At 47.8% G+C, this 15742-nt stretch overlaps 1 long non-coding RNA gene across 2 annotated transcripts in view; it reads right to left on the bottom strand.

Annotated features, from left to right (window-relative positions):
• LOC311527421 overlaps positions 1 to 14050 on the bottom strand; it is a 43977-nt gene extending 29927 nt beyond the window's left edge. The window contains exons 1-2 of one of the 2 annotated variants that reach the window (XR_014713326.1): positions 13977 to 14050; positions 13816 to 13887 (exon numbers count right to left, since the gene is read on the bottom strand). This is a non-coding gene — a long non-coding RNA (uncharacterized lncRNA). Of the gene's footprint in view, positions 1 to 13815 lie in introns of both variants that reach the window. The other variant, XR_014713327.1, reaches the window with a different exon arrangement.
• Positions 14051 to 15742: the final 1692 nt, after the last annotated feature.

Raw genomic sequence — 15742 nt, 5'->3', positions numbered from 1 at the left:
ACATGTTAGTTTAAAGCAGCAGCTCATGCCACAAACCAGCAATTTGCCACTAAAGCCAAGTCCTGACAAATGTGTTGGTATTCTGCTGCAGTCTATTGCACTCCACACACACAGCTGATGGGCTGCCATACTGGGCTCTCACCGCGGTCTACAGTTAACGGAAGGAATCTTCAAAGACAAGTTTCCTTCATCTCAGGTTTGTTTTCTGCTCCTGCTGCCTTTTCTGATGCTGAGCCTCCTTTTAAACCAAAGCACGAAGATCAGGGTTTAATTTACAGAATGTTGCTTTTTTCTGAAATTTCAGCAAAGTTGCAGATTTAACTTGAAAAGTAAAATCTGCTGCCTCTCTCGGTGTGTGCAGTTAATTTCCTTCATGCCATGCTCTACCTTTGTAAGGAGAACACGCAATAAACATATTCACCTGTCATTACAAAGAAAAACAAAAAAAAGCCAGCCAGCCAGCCAAAGTAAATAACTCAGGAGATTTAAAAATAAATTCACACTTTCATGGAATCTGGCTTTCAAGCTTCTTTTCACCTCCTCTCTGCAGCATTTTGCTGTAATAGAGTAATGATAAAGCAATACAACAAGAGGGAGGGAACAGAACAGGGTAGGGAGTCCATCTAGGCTAGGAACCAAAAGGAGGACGGGGGAGAGTTGGAGCCCTCTGAAGTAAACACAAAGGCCTCCTGGATTTGGAGACGTCAGAGAAATCAAACCCTTGGTCTTCTGACAAGCCCCTTTAAATGGGAAAGTGGGAAAAGACCTTTGGTGCCTCTTTAGAGCACCATGAAGTGGGCTCTGGAGCAGAGTCATGTCGTGGGGGAACATGGCCACTTTGCTGTTGCTGAGCATTTCTGACGGGATCCATTACTATTTTGGTCCTGACTTTTTCTGCCATTTAATAGCCTCCTCATTAGAATGTGATGGCGTTTAAGGCACACAACACTCACTCTGCAAACACAGAGCATGTCGTGGGACTCCCAGAAGCATGTTCCGGGAGATGTGGGCAGGAGGAAGGGACTCACACACACACACACGCACAATGAACACAGACTTGTACACAAGGGGAATGCAGCAGCTCAGCCCGTTCCAGTTTTCTGGTGATGTTCCCTTGGAAATAACAACAGACACGCAACATAAAATATAGAATGGCCCTGTGCTGAACCGATCAAGTGAAACTATGCTACCCGAAGAGTGCTCTAACATGCTTCACTGCAACCATGCCAACAGAGTGCACACTAGTACTGGGGTTTGCACAAGTGATTCGTCTTGCACTTTTTTATACATTCCTTCAGCGCACTGATTTGATTGTATTTCCTGGTGAATTTTATTAACTGGCCTTGGCCTCTGACACTCAGGGAAGCCCCAAGCGCTGTGAGCTTAACGATTCTGGAATTTACATCTGTCCTTCAGGTCAGAAATGAACCAGTACCTCCACGTGACACCAGGCCGGCTCAATGCTGGAGTCAGTGTCTCTCTGCAAAGATGTAACACCAAGTTCCTGGCCATACGCAGCCATTGAAGATCCCCTGGCTCTTTTGTAAGAGGGCTGTTAGCCCTGATTTTTTAGCCTAATTCCAACATAGGAAATTGCATTTTGGTTTCCCAGCTCCTCCTGCAGTGTTACTGTCACAAACATTTCTCCTCTGAGATCAAGCACGATGGTAACTTACCTTAATGCAGAGTGTGTCAAACCATGAGGATTTCATTTTGCTCTTTGCTCTGTGGGCAAAGCCTACTGCATATCTTGTCAAACCAGCCCTGGGCTTACAGAGTGCTGCTTACAACCATCTTCGCTCCCCTGTTCTCCTGAGCTCAGATGCAGCCCAGGATCAGGGCCTCCATTTCTTCAACTCCACCATATCATCCACAAAGTCCCTATCAGCTGAATCACTGCAGATAGTGACCCTGCCTGCTCTTCAGTTCATGAACCTGACACCGCCCAGTGCCTCTTCCTGTGGGGGAAGGCATTGTGATTAGTGAAGCTTAGGAACTGAAAGACCAGAAGATAGCATTTACCTGTTCCTGGTCTGTAACCGTAGGACCCATGTTCATGTGGGGAGCGATGCAGGGTGGGCTTGTCCATTGTCTGCAGCAGGAGAACTGCAAAACTTATCTGGAGAATTCCCAGAAAGATGGGTCCAAGCCAACACCGAAATACGTCCAAATAAGTTCTGAGGAGTGGGAACCATAATGTAGCTGCTCTGTTGGCTTGTCTGCAGATTTTCCCCTCTTGCTTTTATTATAGACAGTAATTATGGCCAGGAGACAAGGGGCTTCAAGGTATTAGAAGAGTGATTATGCCCCTGCTCCCTCGCCCCGGCAGCCACAGCACCAGTGCCACCTGAGAATATTCCTTTGGTAATTTTGCTTCATTTTATTAAGAAAAAAAATGACACTGAATTTGGGGGACAGGAGTTCTTGGTGATAATTAATTTCCCAGGCAGCTCCCTGACAGCACCCCCTGCCTGCGAGGGCTGCTTCTCCCAGGCCACACTTTACTTCAAGACAGACATCTTATCAAATCTTACCAGTGCTGTAGATGATCAGTTGGTTGAAACAGACACCCTGCTTGTTTCCAGGAATGTGCAGCATCCCAGTGGCCCAGGTTAGGAGACAGACACAAAACTTCACACTGTGTGTGCAGCAGCTCTTCAGAATCAGGCCATGCAGTTGCACATGTGTATGGAGGCAAGTGAGTGTCCAACATGCCTGCAAAAATCCTACACATGCATGTGGCCACTTAGGGGCCTAGCTAGCCATGTTTGTGCCCAAATCACTGATTTAAAGCACATACAGGGGATTTCATGCACTGTTGTGACAACTGGGCCTACAAATGTGCCCTCATTGTGAGTTTAACTGTAAAGAGTGAGTGTAAATTCACAAAATGTCACAGCAAAGTATATCAACAAATGTGGATGAGAACAGGTGCAAGAACCGGAGAGAGAAACTGGATTAGTCTAAACCACAAATACAATCCACGGACTGTTGAAATTATGCTTGTTAAAAACAGAAGATGTAGACCAAAAAATTAATGAACCAAAATTGGTGTCGGATATTAGGCCTAATTGATGGACAAAATAATGGAGGGATGCGCTATTCCCCCACCACTCTCTCTGTGGGTCCTTAAAAGAAACAGAGGCGGTGGGGAAAGTACAAAAGAACCAAGAGAAGAATAGAGGGAAGCACAGGTGCTGGAACTAGGAGTGCGGCACCCCCTGACTTGACATGGTTTCCATTATATCCAGTTTGGTTCAATGGCTCTCAGCACCCCCTCTATAAAAACTGTTCCAGCGCCCCTGGAGGGAAGGAAAGACAGACAGAAGCTAGTGTAGCGAGCTTCACCATCATAGCTGCCAACCCCTCATTTCCTGGGACCCCGAGCTGTCATTGTCCTGATCCTGAGAGCTGTCCTGACCACAACCATGCCAGCAAGAGTGACCCAGATGAAACTGCCACGCCTGCCAGAGCCAGCTGAATTCCCAGCACTACCTGGGGGGAAAGGACTTTAACAGCAGCAGCAGCCGCCATAGCTCCAGCCCATCTCAACTAACTTCTCTTCAGCTCTGATACCACCAAAGAGACTGTCCAGGAGGGTTTGCCTTTTAAATCCCTCTCCAGCTCAAGGCAAAGGGAACAGGGGATGGGGTTGTGATGGGTTGGGTCACAGAAACCCCTTTCGGACTGCCACCTGATGTGCCTAGACTACCTCTGAGCCTGTTTTCCCTGCCAGCTTGGGGCTTCAGAGCCCTGCCTGGTTGTGACAGACACGCTAGCCTGCTACAGACGCAGACCCAGGTCTGAACCACGTCCCCCAACAGCTGAAGGCTTAACTGAAAACAGCTTAAGAAGTGCTCCTGTCTCCAGCACTCAGATACCCAACTCCCAATGGGGTCCAAACCCCAAATAAACCCATTTTACCTCATAAACGCAAAAATTGTTTGCCCTCTATAACACTGATAGAGAGATATGCACAGCTATTCCCCCCCCCCCCCGGTATTAATACTTACTCTGGGTAAATTAATAAGTAAAAAGTGATTGTATTAAATACAAAAAGTAGGATTTAAGTGGTTCCAAGTAATAACAGTCAGAACAAAGTAAATTACCAAGCAAAATAAAATAAAACACGCAAGTCTAAGCCTATACAGTAAGAAAACTGAATACAGGTAAATCTCACCCCCAGAGATGTTTCAATAGACTTTTTTCACAGACGGGACGCCTTCCTAGTCTGGGCCCAATCCTTTCCCCTGGTACAGTCCTTGTTCCAGCTCAGGAGGTAGCTATGGGATTTCTCATGACTGCAGCCTCCTTTGTTCCGTTCCACCTCCTTATATATCTTTTGCACAAGGCGGGAAATCCTTTGTCCCTCTCTTGGTTCCCACCCTTCCTTCTAAATGGAAAAGCACAAGGTTAAAGATGGATTTCAGTTCAGGTGACACGATCGCATGTCACTGTAAGACTTCATTACCTACTTGCCAGCACACAGGTATACAGGAAGACTTACTAGTAAACAGAGCCATCTACAGTCAATTGTCCTAGTTGATGGGAGCCATGAAGATTCCAAACCACCATTAATGGCCCACACTTTGCATAATTACAATAGGACCTCAGAGTTATATTTCATATTTCTAGTTTCAGATACAAGAGTGATACATTTATACAAATAGGATGACCACACTCAGTAGATTATAAGCTTTGTAATGATACCTTACAAGAGACCTTTTGCATGAAGCACGTTCCAGTTACATTATATTCACACTTATTAGCATATTTTCATAAAATCATATGGAGTGCAATATCACAGGGGTTAAAATGAAAGCCTGATTGAATACTTCACATTTCAAACACTATAACTGTTTTCCCTTCTTTCCTGTATCTCGTAGAGAAGGGTTGCCGGGGTCCTACGCAGCCTGAGGTCTCTGGATACCACACCCCCCCAGACCTCGTTTAACACTGTCTAATCCTGGACAGTGACTGGGTTCCAGTAATGCCTTTGGCCCTATTTTTCATCTAAATTAATACAGCAGCACAAAGGGGGAGATCCGGGCCCCATTGAACCCAAACAGAATTTTTCAATTGCGTTCAGTGGGGCAGGATTCACCCAAAGATGGTAGATTCACCCAAAGATGGTATATACAAATGTATGTGATAAATTGCCCATGCTCTGGGCGCTGCCAGGCTGGCATTGAAAAGGGTGCCCCTGATTTGGTGCCTAACTCCACAATGTCTTATCAGAGTCTGTTTTTACCTACTAATCATGCCCAGGATCTTACACTGGCACGCCATGTTGGTACCAGGAGTAAAACAAGGGGGAGGAGGTGCTCCCCCAAAATAAAACATCTCTCATGTTTCTGATCCCATGTCTGTTATTTAAATGTAGATGATGCACCAACACATAATGGACTTTGAAAATATGACTATCTGTGGTTCTGTCCCTGAGCCTCAGGTATCTTCATGGCCACATGGCGCCCCGGCCACCTCCTCATCCAAAGACTGACTTTGGTCACTTGACAGGTTGAATTTTGACCTCTCCAAATTCTAGCGGTTGGCAGAATATGTCACCTCTACATCTCCTTGCTGCATGCCCCAGAGAACAAAGAATGGCCCCCAAGCACAGAGTGCCAGGCCAGGGGTCTATTCCACTGTGCCACTAAGCGAGAGGAATAGGAACTTTTCCTTTCACCTCCAAGCCCAGGGCGTTCTGTCTGCATCCATTTCCAAAGTTAGCACACTGCTCTGAGGGAATGGCACACAGTGGTGGAGGGATAGGCAACATGGACCTCACCCAGCACATATTGCACATAACAGGATCCCAGTGGATGCTGTGCAGAAGGGATGACCAGGAGACGATCCAATCAGCAGGCCAGGCCTCCCCGAACAGCCTGGCGAGGCCCTGCCCACACTATGCACTCAGGCCCCTCCTGCCCGCTTCCAGTTCCCTTCCCGGTGCTCTTCTCTGGCTGAGAAGCTAGGGCAGGCACGCTGGAGCTGGTGCTCACAAGGCCCAGGGGCTGGGGCCACTGGGGATCGGGCCACGCTGTGCCGCCGTCTGCCCAGCGCCGGGGTAGGGAGCACTCTGGCCACGCTGCCCGCCTGGTGCTCCGGTGCTGGGGGCGCTCCAGCCAGGCGGCCTGCCCAGTGGGCTGGGGGCACGCGGGGCGGGGAGCAAATGCTGGAGATGGGGTGCTCTGGACTCCAGTGGGGGAGAGGGGTTGGAAGGGGAGGGACAGGACCTCGAGCAGAGGGGGAGGGGCCAGGGGCCAGTCTACCCCAACCGCACACACCCCGCAAGAACTCTCCTTAACCATTTCCTGAATAACGGAGCCTGGCTCCTTGTTTCAGTCGGTCATGCGGTGTTAGTTGCTGACAGGAGCCTGCGGTAGTTCACAGTCTGAGGGCGCATCTCAAATTCAAGGTTTAGACTCTGTATGAGTGAGGGAGCAGCTGCTGCTCCCACCAGCTATGTTTATTTACATGTGTTTATTTTTTTCACTTTGAGTTAGGAAAGTCAAATTGATGCTGTCAGAGAATTATGATCCATTCATTTTTACTAGCTCTAAAAATCTGTAGTGATCCATTTCTAGAACATGTGCCAATGACTCTGGTTGGCTGTTTAAAAAGTGTCTGTTGCTGGGTTACAAGAAGTTTCAGGGCTTCTTCAGTGATTCATGTCACTAACTTTGGGGGCTGGGGACATTTAGCGACCTGCTCTTTATTGCAGACTTAAGCAATCAGCTCTGCGTGGGTATAGAGGTTTGCTCATGTGGGCCCAGTGCAGAATCAGGATCTTAATCTGTTAGGAACCAGCTTGTGTTGGACAATCTGGCCCCTCCCTTTTTTCATGCCAGCCTCTGATCTCTTCTTTCAGCTCCAATTCTTATGTGGATAAATTCATTTTTCCCAGGGGCAGCAAGTGGGAGGGGTAGTTCCCTGACCCATAAATCAGTATTTCCTGCAATGCCATTTTCCTGTGCAATCCTGGGGTGCATAAACAAGGGAATCTGGAGTAGGAGTAGAAAAGTTATTATACCTCTGTGTTTGGCACTGGTACAACCATTGCTGGAATCCTGTGTCCCATTCTGGCATCCATAATTCAAGAGGATGCTGATAAATTGGAGAGGGCACAGAGAACAACCAGGAGAATGATTAAAGGATTAGAAAACCTGCTTTATAGTTATAGACTCAGGGAGCTCCATCTATTCAGCTTAACAAAGAGAAGGTTAATGGGTGACTTGATTACAGTCCCTAAGTATCTACATGGGGAACAAATATTTGATAATGGACTCTTCAGTCTTGGAGAGAAAGGTCTAACATGATCTGATGGTAGTTGAAGCTAGACAAATTCAGACTAGTAATAAGGTGTACATTTTTAACTGCCTGTGTTACACAGGAGGTCAGATTAGACAGTCACAGTGGTCCCCTCTGGCCTGGGAATCTATCGATCTGTGCTGTGGCCTGAGATTTGCAATCACTGTTTGTCATTTTAGCTAGTAAATCAAATGGCAGCTTGTTTCAGAATATTCAAGTGAGTGATCCCTGTTCCATGCTGTGTGGGCCCCCCACAATACACCAACAAAGACGCTTTTTAAATAGCTAACAAGAATCATTGGCACATATTCTACAGATTTTCAAAGATAGTAAAAGTGCTGCTCCGGCCGCCGATGCAGTTTACACAGAACTGGCAACTGTCTGGAGTGGAAATTCACCCTTCTCCCAGCAAGCTGCTGTTCGCCAGTGTGCACAATTCAGGTAGCGCAGTGGCATTCAGGACAGCATGGCACATGTGGGATGATCCCTATGCTTGGGGTTTCCCTGGGTTTGGCTAAAGCAATGAGTCCAGCTGGCATCATGCCACTTTGGGTAAATACACACACACACACCTACAGATGCACGCACGCGCACACACACTAAAAGGGAAAATGAGGGTAACATTCAGCCAACAGCACGAGCAACTTTTACCAGCAGCTTCCTCTAGGGCCGTGGTTCTCAACCCGCTGCCCGTGGGCCACTTGCGGCCCAATCAGCACAGCTGCGGCCCATGTGACATCCTCAGAGCCATACAGGTAGCACTGGATGCGACCCACAATAGTCAATAGGTTGAGAACCACTGCTCCCGAGCAAGGATAGCATCATGTTCCGTAACGCAATGTTTATGACTCAAAGAGCAGCCTGCTCTCCTCTGGCGGAGACGCCTTGGGCAGGTCTCAGGGAGCTGCCAGGACATCAGTCACACAGCCTGGAGGGTGTGCTAGGACCCGTCCCTCGGCACATCTCTACAAGATTCTGTTAACCCCTCCCTGGCTGGGAGAGTGTCTGGATTGCTGCGCCAGGCCAGTTTCAGCACATGCATTATCTCAGCTCCGCACCGAGCACGCTTATCCCCCAAACCTTGCAAGTATGGTTGCCTATGGAACAGCTCTTGGCGTAAATACCCGTAGCAGACACAGACCTCCGCAAAGCTTGCGAGCGTTCCTGCTGTCCAAGATTCCTTCCAAGCCCTCCAAAGTCTGTGGGGTATGGAGTGGAGCAGGGAGGGGCACACAATGGGCCACCAGAGCCAGGCACTCGGATTGCTGAGCTACAAGCCAGGTTGGGGTCAGACTGTCAGGGACGAGGTCCCGGCCCATGTGGGCTCCCTGCCCTCAGCCTCTCTTGCTCAGCAGTAAAGGGCTGCACTCCTGGTAGCAGTGCCTGGGGCCCATGCGAACCAGCCATTTGCTGACTACCTTGGGCAGGATGGGGAATTGCTCTAAAGATGGATTAATGCTTAGGATATATGAGTGCATCTGAGATGAAGGGACTTTTTCTAGTGGGTGGGAGTTGCCCCCATGGCTCTACTGATATTTACAGGTACCTATGCCCTGGGGTGGGGGGCAAAGCGTAGCATTTATCCCCACCTCCTTTCTCCACCCCCACTTCATTATTTTAAATCTGTTATGCCAAGAATGTTTATCAGAGACCGAAGAGGCTTGCAGAATGGAATAGCTCCCACAGCTTCCAGCCCTCTGGATCTGAATATCTGATTGGCTGGGTCTAACAATGACCCTCCCCGCTCTGCACCCCAGTATATGTCTGGTCCTCACAGAGCCAGGGGATAAGACCCCATCCAAGCACGCGTAGCTGGGAACTAAACACAGATGCTGGTCTGGAATTCGCAGCCAGTGCAGATCCAGACCTTGGAGTTTTCAAAACCATGGCTGAGATTTGGTTAGGGCCTGTCTCTAACCTAAACCAGGCTTCCCAGCTCCCTCTCTTCTCCCCCAGCACTACAATGCCATCCCAGACAGCAGCTCTCTCCTCCATCACGCCAGCCAGGCCCTGCAGTGTTCCCCTTTCCCCATCAGGCACTCCTGACTAACACCCTCCCAGAACCAGCCCTTCACAGCCTCCTGAAAACAGAAACCTGTGTCAGCCATTGCTATGGAGGGGAGCTCAGGGGTTGCATTGCACTCTTGGATGGTCTGACTTGGGCTCTTCCTGACCCCTTGTCTCCCCTCTCCTGACCCCCAGCCCCTGGCTGCTCCACAGGACAGTCTGGGCTCTGCTGCAATGAGTCACAGAGAGATAACAGGCCAGGCTAAGGGCTTTGTGTAGGAGAAGTGGGACCTGGTTTCTGGGGGCAGTGCAGCAAACCTGGACTCTTTGGGAGTCCCTCTCCAAGTGTCTCTGTCTGGTCTGCTCTAGTGAAAGGAACATGGGGCTTCTTCTCCTGTCTAGGACCAAGGGCTAACCTGCAAAGAGGCAATTTGTGTAATAAACACTGGTGCTTCAGGCCTTAAGAGTACGTCTTATAAAAGACCCATGACTGGCCAGGGCAGCTGACTCAGGCTCGCGGGGCTTGGGCTGTGGCCCTATACTATAACATTTCAATATAGACATTTGGCTTCCGGCTGGAGCTTGGGCTCTGAGACCCCACAAAGGGGAAGGTCTTGTAGCCCAGGCTGCAGCCCATGCCTGAATGTCTCCACTGCAATTTTATAGCTCCGCAGCCCACACCTGTGAACCCGAGTCAGCTGACCTGAGCTGTGGGACTTGGTGCTGCAGGTTTTTGGTCGCAGTGTAGACACAACCTTACTGACCAGAGCATCCTTGCGAAGGATGTCAGCACCGGCCGGTGCCCTCTGGGATAAACACTTCATTTCTCTCAGTGTCGGGGGGCAGCAAACTCAATCCCTCTGTTCAACTCGAATCGATTCTTTTTTATTTCCATGAAAACTAATTTGTGAGTAGTTCTTTCCCTGTTTAAATCTGGGAAAATATTGTTCAAGAACTTGCTGATGTTTCTCTAACTGACAGCTTTATTGGGCAATAGCCACTGATGGTGTGTGCTCAGACAGTCAGACCCTTTTATACTACGTGTGTTCCCATAAAAATGATTGGCTTTGAGTTGTTATTCTAATCTTGCTGTGATTGTAACACTGGGGCAGCCAGACTGAACAGGAGCTGTATAGTGCAGGCTGATTAATAGGAGCACACCAATTCCATCAAGCTCTCCATGCCCACGCGGGGGATCAGTCAGATACCACCTGCTGCAGGAAATGGACCCAAAATGGCAGAAGTTCTGTCTCCTCAGGAGAGGCTGACTGCAGCCACATTTACCGATTGCTTTCTGCATGCAGTTTCGGGGATTGGTTTTGAGCTACAACACCCTCAATGGCCTGAGACCTGCCTATCGGAGAGAAACCTCTCTGCCCACGAGAAGCTGCCTCAGGTGCAGGCAATGCAAAGCGGCCAAGCGGACACCCCTTTAGCCAGAGATAGGGGGTGGCTGACAAGCCTTTGACTCCAGGCCTTTGGGACCTGCTTCCTCCCAGGCCTGGAACAGGCAGTTTGTTTGCCTGCAGGGGGCACTGCAAGCCCATCCTTCCCCCTTGCCCTGACGTGGGCGGTGCTGGCTGGGAGGAGGGCATGGAGATGCCGACTAGTGTTGCTCGGGTAGTTGGTGGGTCTGTTTGTTTATCAGTGTATTTTTAAAGGACTCTCCATGGTGTCCACATTATTGAATGGGTGTTTGGTACTGCAGCCCATAAAACTCCAAATAAATATACATACCACCCCTCCCACCCACAGGGCCCCAAGAAAGGAACTCAGCTTCCCCATCTATACTAAGGTTGCTTTAATGCCAGAAGGGAAAGGGTGCGGCGGTTGTTAATTCATTAATCAGTGCCAGGGTCCCACTGTTATTTCTTAGTCAGAACTGGAACTTCACACAATTTATAGTTTTCATTGTTTAGATCTTGTTACATTTTTCAAAATATCCTGCAATCCAAAGTTACACAGCGTCCGTGCTGTGCCTGGTGCCAGCTGACTGACTTTGATCCTGGGAAGCGAAGGTAACAAGGAAGCGAGTGATTATTTTGAAAGGGATGAACAGATGGTCCACATATTGAGGAAATAGTAGGTTAAGTGTCATTCCAGTGACTTGTAGGAGCTTCACTTTCATTTGATTAGGAGGAGCTGTTCCGACAAGGTCATTTCGGCTTTCACGCCACTACCACAGAACAGGGATAAAGCACAATTACTGTGTCACAACAATATCTCCACTGGCTCAGGCTTCCCTGGAACTCTGACTGAGCCCCGTTCATAGCCAGGATGGGTGTCTGCAAAACTGCAAGTGTTCGATGCCAGGCAATCAAAGCTGGGCTGGGGACAAGAATCTGCGGCACTCTGGGAATCTAGGTAAAAAACATCGGGGATTCAGGCAAAACGCCAGCATATTACCCTCCCCGAAGGCAGCAGGGTGACTGGAGAACCCAAGAGGTTCCTTCTCCAACCCATTATCTAAGAAAAAAGCTCCATGGATTAAACTGGCTTAGCCGCATTGGACCCTGCTTTCACTGGAGCTACTCCAGGGAGGAATTTGGTCCCGGACTTTTTTTTTTTATCTCACCTAGCTCACAACTGCTTTTCTGGGTTTCAAGTGGGCCTGATAAAGAGACTGGGTGGCTCCAGGAATTGCTGCAAGGACACAGAGCCTTTATTATTTCTGTAGCACCAGCGGCTCTGTCCATGGGAACCTGAGCCATCATTCACTGAGTGGTTTCTTACAGGCACTGTGGTCAGCAGGTCCTCACCTGAAATCCAGCCTTGGTTAGCAGCGACCCAAAGCTCTGACCCTTCACTGGCAGCTCAGTGCCTGTGTGAAACAAGATGCATTTCCCAGTGCACAGGAACCCTCAGCATAAGAGCTCTCTTCACAGCCGCTCTGGTGGTCTCAGCACTAGGGCGACCAGACAGAAAATGTGAAAAATCAGGACGGGGTTGGGGGTAATAGGAGCCTATATAACAAAAAGACCCAAAAATCGGGACTGTCCCTATGAAATCGGGACATCTGGTCACCCAGCACTGAGGGCAAACTACAAAGGGCTGCTGAAGCTGAATTCCCTTCTTATCCCGAGCAGCGGGGTCTGCGGAGAGCAGCATGCAGGAGACGCTTGTGCTGCCAGGGTATGTCCCCTTCCCTGTTCTACAGCTAGCCAGGGTCCTCAGCCTGGTCCACCCAGTACCTTTCACTAGGGGAATATTCCGTTTCTAGAGCCCGGTGAGATGAAACCCCAGTTTCTGTCGCAGTGGCAGAAGTATGTCCACAAGGCACAGATTTCACCTACCAGAGGCTGGGACTGGGTGACAGGGGATGGATCACTTGATGATTGCCTGTTCGGTTCATTCCCTGTGAAGCACCTGGCATTGGCCACTGTCGGCAAACAGGATACTGGGCTGGATGGACCCAGTAAGGCCCTTCTTATGAGCAGTTTGATACATCAGTTATTTAGAGGAGGAACCACGGAAACAAACTGTTTTCAATTGAAAAGAATTCTTATTGCCATGCAAACAGGACCAAATATATTAACTACATTTGTCATTTGCTCCCACGGTCTGCACGTTCCTATTGCCTAGACACCCAGCTGTGCTGCCCATGCCTAGTGAGCTCTCTTCCTTGCCACAACTGGCAGTGGTGGGACTCCACAATATAAGCCAAATCCTTAGTCCACTCAGCCCGCAAACTATGGTTGGACTGCCATGAGCTCTGTGCCAAGTGGCTGGTGTGGCAGTCAGACTAATAGCCTGTGACGAATCTGCTATTACTCAAAGATGAGCTACAGAGCCACTGAACCCCAGAGTGCTCTTCTCTCCTCTCCTGTTGTGTCACAGGGCACGGCAGGGCAGCTGCTGTCATTGCCTCTGAACTGCCCATCCTTGGACCCTCACTGCCCACAATGGTTTTGCTCCTAGGTCAGCACTATCTGTCCTTAAGTAGGAAGCTCACAGGACCGAAATTCTCTTGTTTTCAAAACCTTACAAGAGAATGAAGTAATAAAAAACTTTCACAAATATTTAACTAGCTAGAAATGTTTGTACGAAAGTGGTTTTAAAAGTCTACATCATTTTCAAATATTTAAACAATAAGTTTTCATATAAACAGCTGTGCCAAGAAACCTCACTCAGAATTCACCCGCTCATCACTACAAAGCATGTCAAATCTGAATCAAACAGCTTAGCCACCTGTTTCCACTTTGCAAGCAACCAATCATTGTCTTCAAAGTAACAAAGCTATTTTCAATTTGAAAGCAACAAATCAAAGTTTAATTATTTTGTCCTTCAAAGTCTTCCACTATCTTTCACTGAGGCTTTTTCAGATATGAAGAGCTATGATTGGCTACCTTAAAAAGGGAAGAATTGATTGACAGTTGATAAAAACACTTCTAAGGACAATAGTATTTGTCAGTCTGATGCTTTCCACTCGGAAGACAAAATGCATTTTATCAACACCCTGAAATTATTTTGTCAACAAAATTCACTTTATGGCAATACCTTAATCTGTCACGTTGATAGAAGAACAATCTTCAGAGCATTTCCAAACCATTTTGGCAACACAATTAATTTCTGTAAAATTAAATGTTCACTTTTTAATCAGATGTCCAGGAAGATGCTGTGGCATATGCCAAACAGGGCATGAACTGAAGCACCACTACCTGACTAGCAACATCAGTGGGATTTTATGAATAGAATCCAGACCAATCCGATATTACACCAGACTGATACAAACGGCGTATGGAACAGGTGCAGCAAGCGATCAATTATTTGTAAGTCAAGAACCTTTCTTTAGTAAATCATGAACGAGCTAATTATTCAGTCTTGCTATCTAAGAACATAGTTTGAAGAGTCTGAGATTGCTGAGTTGTAATCTATTTGAGGAATGTGCATGGTTGCGTACACACACAAACTAATGTACCATATTCCTATACTGAGTGGAATCTGCCAGATGCCTATATCAGTCTACATATCAGTTCACCTTATTGGCCTGATAGCGAAGATGAACCTTTATTTAACATGCAGGGCACTGTGTTTTAGAGGAGAGGGATATGAATAATACTCTCATATATTATAGAATCATAGAAGTCCAAAGCTGGAAGGAACCTTGAGAAGGCATCAAGCCCAGTCCCCTGCACTATGGCAGGACCACGTAAACTGAGACCGTCCCTGTCAGGTGTTTGTCCAACTTATTTTTAAAAGCTTCCAATGATGGGGACTCCATGACCTCCTTTGGAAGTCTGTTCCAGAGCTTAGCTACCTTTAGAGTTAGAAAGTTTTTCCTAATATCTCACCTAACTCTCCCTTGCTGCAGATTAAGCCCATTGCTTCTTCTCCTACCTTCAGTGGATGGGAGAACAATTAATCACCCTCCTCTTCATAACAGCCCTTAACAGATTGGAAGACTGTTACAATGTCATCCCTTAGCCTTCTTTTCTCAAGACTAAACATGGTCAGTTTTTTCAACCTTTCCTCATAGGGCAGGTTTTTTAAATCTTTTATCATTTGTATTGCTCTCCTCTGGAGTCATAGAATCATAGAATATCAGGGTTGGAAGGGACTTCAGGAGGTCATCTAGTCCAACCCCCTGCTCAAAGCAGGACCAATCCCCAGTTAAATCATCCCAGCCAGGGCTTTGTCAAGCCTGACCTTAAAAACTTCTAAGGAAGGAGATTCCACCACCTCCCTAGGTAACGCATTCCAGTGTTTCACCACCCTCCTAGTGAAAAAGTTTTTCCTAATATCCAACCTAAATCTCCCCCACTGCAACTTGAGACCATTACTCTTTGTTCTGTCATCTGCTACCACTGAGAACAGTCTAGATCCATCCTCTTTGGAACCCCCTTTCAGGTAGTTGAAAGCAGCTATCAAATCCCCCCTCATTCTTCTCTTCCGCAGACTAAACAAGCCCTGTTCCCTCAGCCTCTTCTCATAAGTCATGTGTTCCAGTCCCCCAATCATTTTCGTTGCCCTCCGCTGGACTCTCTCCAATTTTTCCACATCCTTCTTGTAGTGTGGGGCCCAAAACTGGACACAGTACTCCAGATGAGGCCTCACCAATGTCGAATAGAGGGGAACGATCACGTCCCTCCATCTGCTGGCAATGCCCCTACTTATACATTCCAAAATGCCATTGGCCTTCTTGGCAACAAGGGCACACTGTTGACTCATATCCAGCTTCTCGTCCACTGTAACCCCTAGGTCCTTTTCTGCAGATATCATCCATTTCTTCCCGGGTCATCCATATCCATATCGGGTCCATTTCTTCCCGATATCATCCATTATCCCCATTTTACAGCTGTGGAAAGAGAAGCACTGCGAGGTCAAGTGACTTTCCCGAGATCCCATAATAACAAAAGAAGTCAATGGTACAACCAAGAATAGACCCAGACCTCCTGCCTATCAGTCCATTCCTGTAACCAACTAT

Source organism: Lepidochelys olivacea, assembly GCF_965140295.1.
Source record: "Lepidochelys olivacea isolate rLepOli2 genome assembly, chromosome: 10".
Classification (NCBI taxonomy): domain Eukaryota; kingdom Metazoa; phylum Chordata; order Testudines; family Cheloniidae; genus Lepidochelys; species Lepidochelys olivacea.
The sequence above is the reverse complement of the archived record's forward strand: the minus strand, read 5'-3'. Positions and strand labels throughout refer to the sequence as shown.